General features: G+C 42.0%; 1 pseudogene; it reads right to left on the bottom strand.

The window, feature by feature from the left end:
• Nucleotides 1-1,793: 1,793 nt before the first annotated feature.
• Nucleotides 1,794-4,130, bottom strand: LOC139438276 (ADP-ribosylation factor-like protein 8B pseudogene; annotated as a pseudogene).
• Between the last annotated feature and the right edge of the window lie 1,083 nt (nt 4,131-5,213).

Here is a 5,213-nt window from a genome sequence, read left to right on the forward strand (position 1 = left end):
GAATTTGGTATATTCCTTTTTTGGGGCCATGTTCTTCCATTTCTTTAGTATGGCTCCTAATTTTTGCTAATCTCTAGGTATCTGATTAGGATGTAGTTTAATCAGATACTCACTTTTTTTCTCCTTTGTGGGGATTTAGTGGAGGAAGGCTGTGTGTTACCACTGCTCTTTGATTCTTGGTTCAGCTTGGATCATTAGAATTGTCCCTGTTAGTTGCTCAAAATTGGGTTCTGGACCCAGTAATTGGTTGCAGTCCTGCTCCTACAGCTTTGGAGAAGTACGTTATAAAGGCCAGAAAAAGCCTTTCTTACTTATTTTTTATTTTCTTACATGCACTTCCTTGGTCTACCAGTAGATGGTGACCTTGAAACACAGATGGGATTAGTGTGACCGAGGCTCCTGCCTGGAAGGTAAGAGCTTCATAATTCAAACTTTCTCAGAGACAGTTCTCCAGCCTTCTCTGCAGCCCCCTCACTTTTCCACGTAGAAAATAATTTCACTCCTCTCTGGGTCCTCAACAATCAGTCCTGGTTAGTAGAGGAGATTGGGAGGGTTGTATATATTTAGCCCCTTGCTGTCTCGCAAGGCAAACAATGGCATGATCTCACCCAGACCAGAAGAGCTCATGGGAACACAGCAAACCAAATTTACGGGTTAAATGTTGTCAGCCTTTGTCTATGCTCCTCTCTCTCTCCTTTTGTGAGGTGGCAGATCCCTGGAGCTCCCTTTGTCTGTAGCCAGAGACCCGATTATTCTAACATGTCTTTAGTGTGGTGGGGAGGTGGCAGCAGTAACAGCTGATGTTTTCACCTCTCAGTTCTGCTTTCGTGATTCCCTCGTTTGTTGCTCTCTCCTCTGGGGGGTGTCCAGCCTTCACTTGGTATCCTAAACTCTAGAAGATCTTTCTCCTGTCTGTTTCAGCCTGTGTCCTAGCTAGTTTTCTGGAGAAGTGAATCGCATGTCTTTCTAGTCTGCTGTTTTCCTGGAAGTCCCCTTGTGGACCTTTTCAAATCTAGATAATAAGTTATCTGCTTCCAATATAGAACAAAGGGATAGTCATGGGATAAACATTTTTGTGAAGTTTTTGAAGTTGTGTAAACCCAGAAAATTATATTCTTAAAAAGGATCTATTCCTGTAGGTTTAAGCCTATTTTAATTAGGACCTCTGACTAGGTTACTTAGCTAAGTTGTGGCCCAGAGTGGTGTCTTACTTCTCTTACTGGAGCCCTTTTTTTTTTTGAACAAGGTGACATCCTTAACAGGTTTTATTACATTGGCTGGAATGCTCTAAATTCATGAAAGCTTTTGAGAAAATCTTCAATTCCCAACCCCTTAAAAAAGTGGATGAACAGTGAAAGAATTAAAAGAGAGAAGTAACGATCTGGACAGATATAGAACAGCATGCCTTTGTTCCTCCCGTATCCCCAGCTGCAATCTGGTGATGAAGAAATCTCAGAAAGCACTTTTAACAATCAGGTAAGATCTCATCATCAAATAAGAACATTGATCTGGTGCCTCTGTTCCCACTTTGCAGACCATGTTTTTTTTTTAATTCCTAAGGTGTAATTATACATTTCACATGCATTTGTGAGATAAGATAAACACTATGTTTATATCCCACCTGAGTCAGGCTTAAAGGTTTTCTAAATACTGTGAGTGGCACTAGAAACTTCATGCTGTCTTAAGTCAGTATCTTTAGTATTAAGCTACTGGAATCTATAATTAAATATCACAGATAGACTTTTACTGACAATCAATATAAAAATCTGGCCCTGAAAGACCAGAACAGAAATATGCAATTTTCTTGATTTAAGGTGGTCAAAATATGGTTTTTAAAAAGCTCTGCACACTGTTTAAGACAAGTATGTGCAAGAAGCCTTTTTATGTGTGTGCTGACTTTATCATGAGAACTCTAGCCAGTTCTTTATGAAGGATTAGGAATGCACGTCTTCAGCAGTGCACATGAGAAATAAACTCTGAAAAAGGCAATTTCTTAGGTTTAGGAAGGACCGTATTCTGGGAAGTACTTCAGAGGAACGGACAATAATTTTAGGATTATAGCCAAGAAGGACTGGAAGACTTCAGGAGATTCTTCAGCTTCTTCTAGATTTTGAATGTTGAATTAGCCACTGAAGTGTGATATCTATATTATCCTTTTCTTTGCAGGAAACTGAATAGCAGCAAATTTCTCTATCCTGAATAGCAGAGAGATTCATTTTTTCAATTAGCTGTTTCTCATCCAAGGCATTAGGAAGATCTCTCTTGTTTCCAAGTACTAGCACTGGAATTCCTTGTAACTGTGGTTTGTCTAGAAGATTATGTAGCTCATTTCGAGAGGCTTCAATCTTTTCACGATCTGCAGCATCTATCATATAAACAAGAGCATTGACTGCTCTGCAGTACCGTTCCCACATGCTCCGGAATCGAGGTAGCCCTCCTATGTCCCAGATCTTTATTGTGACGTTACCTTTAGTTACTTTCCTCATGTTGAAGCCCACTGTGGGTATCATATCTTCACTGAATGGACCTGACGCGATGACATTGACGAAGGTGGTCTTGCCCGAGTACTGCAGCCCTACGAGCGTCAGCTCCATCTCCTCTTTCCAGAAGAGCGACCGGAACCAGTCCAGCAGGCGGGAGATGAGCGCCAGCAGGATGGCGACCGGGAGAAAGAACAAGCGACGGGCCTGGCGGGCGGCGGCGGCAGCTTCTACACAAGCGGGCCTCGGCCCGGAACCGGAACCGCAACGGCTCCTCGGGACCCCGGCCCGGCGCGGCTGGCACTGGCGGGCGGCGGCGGCCGGAGCCAGGAAGCCCAGTCTGGAGTCCTTTATAAGAGAATATAATTCAGAAAGAAAAGAGAGAAAGTCATGAAAGCAATAAAACCCAGAAGAGAAGGAAGAGACCAGCAGACATGGTGATGTTCCTTTCCATGTGACATGACAGAGGAGTCTGGGATCACTGGCAGTCTCTTCAGTATGAAAACATCACCTGATAATGCCTGAATTTGGACATTGTTCTCAGCCTCAAAATTGTAAATGTGTGAGGTAACAAATTCTATTGTTAAAAGACACTCCATTTCATGGTATCTGTATTTTGGCAGCTCAGCAGACTAGAACAAATTCCCACTCCCGTGCACAGAAATTAGAAGGAAAACAGGTTATGTGCATGAAACCATTCTGAAACCCTGCTGCAGGGCATACGTCATTAGATTTCAAGGTCTGAAAGTCATCTATGAACCATGATTTGTCCTCTGGTCCTAATGGAATGGCAGGACCACCCTATTCAGGGGCAGTTTCCCCTTATCAAATACGGGTACTCTCCACAATCCCTGGGGATAGGACTCACCCTATGAAAAAACTGGGGTAATGGCCAGACCCTGCCGTCCTGAGAGCACATCCTCCAACCTCTGAGAACACTCTGATGGTAGCAGTCTTCCTTAACACTAGCATGGAAGGTTCACCCTCTCCAAGCACCCGGAAATACTCACACACATGAGTAGGCCCGCTCTCTTGGCCTGAAAGACATCTTTGATCCAATCCTCAGATTACATAATACTGCCTTTGAAATATTTTTTTCTCCATTATGTCCATTTTCTATCCCTTTTAGTCCAGTCTGGCAGAGGTTCCAGGCAGAGCTTTCAAAAAACGTGATGATTTTGCATGTAGTACACAGGAGCCAAATCATCAGAAAGTAGGACTTTCCACAGATCTTTCCTGGGTAATTGCACCTCCCATATGACTTGCACTGACATAACTGATTCTATTTTCAATTAAACCCCACATGGAGCACTTTCTTTGGGGAGTCACTTTCATAAAACCCAGAATTTGCCAACTCATTGGTTTTTGTTTTCTTTGTGTCCCAGAGTTCAATTCTCAGCTTATCCCTTTCCTCTTTCATTTTACTATAAGCTGCAAGAAGAAACCAGGCTGCACTTTCTAAACGCAACTTGGAAACCTGCTCAGCTAAATATCCAGGCTCAACAATTTCAGGTCTACCTTCCATTCTACATCAGAATCAGTTTTACAATGTTCTTTGCATTTTAAGACAAGGATTGCCTTTACTCGGAGTCCAGTAACACATTCATCATTTCTGCCTATGGCCTCATTAGAAGTACTTTTAGTAGTCATTCGTCTACCAACAGTCTCTTCAAAGCAATCTAGGCTTTTCTATCAAGCGACTCACAACTCTTTCAGCCTCTACCCAATAACCAATTCCAAAGCCATTCCACATTTTTGGTATTTGGACTAGCAGCATCCCAGTTCTTGTACTAAAATCACTTTTAATTTCCTGGCTACTCCATATTATACCATGAAATGGGTTGGTTTAAACACTGGGTTTTTACTGGCTTACATTTTGAGGTATGGAAAACTTCCAAACCAAGGTGTCCAAATCAAGGAAATGCTTTCTTCCTGATGATTGGCTGCTGGTGATCCTTGGCTCCTTTGCCACACAGCAAGACACATGGTGCCTGGCATGCGATGGTCTCTCCATTCTCTTCTGGGTTTAGTTGATTTTGGTTTCTCCGTTCAGAATTCAAAGTTGTCTTTGGAGGGGTGTAGGGTGTCAGAATTATCACCTGCTTGTTGCAACTCACAGTATTAGCCTTGAGATTCCCCTCTATAGCTCCTCTTTCTTCTGATCAGTGTCCAGCCTTTGCCTGGTGTCTTAGCCTAAGACAGCTATCTCCAGGTCATTTCATTCTGTCCCCGAGCTATTTTTTATAGGGAAACATTTGTGTGTTTGCATTATTAAACACAACCATCCACACCAAATCACAGTGTTATACAGTTTCTAGATCAGGGTTTCTTAACAAGAAGTCCATGACCTTGAACTGAAATACAAAACAAAACAAAACAAAATGAAAACATTATTCTCAAGGGGATGTGTTAGTGTGGGTGTGACATATTCATATTATTACACACAGTGAGGAATTGTTCAATGGTTTTCACCTGACAGGAAAAGGGTCCATGGAAAATAAGTTTAAGAAACTTGCACTAGATTTTCCTTTAGCTTTCTTTGAATTCAAACTAACCTCCCAACGGTACCTTTCACTCACTATAATGTGCTACCACCAACTCTACCCATTTCCCCACATTTATAATCCATATTAAACTTTCTACATACATTTGGATTCAATTACCCTCTGAAACCACATGCTGAAAATAAGCAGGGATAGGATAGCAAAACAGACAAAACAGACTTAAATTGTA

The sequence above is a fragment of the Dasypus novemcinctus genome, chromosome Y (assembly GCF_030445035.2).
Source record: "Dasypus novemcinctus isolate mDasNov1 chromosome Y, mDasNov1.1.hap2, whole genome shotgun sequence".
In the NCBI taxonomy this organism is placed as follows: domain Eukaryota; kingdom Metazoa; phylum Chordata; class Mammalia; order Cingulata; family Dasypodidae; genus Dasypus; species Dasypus novemcinctus.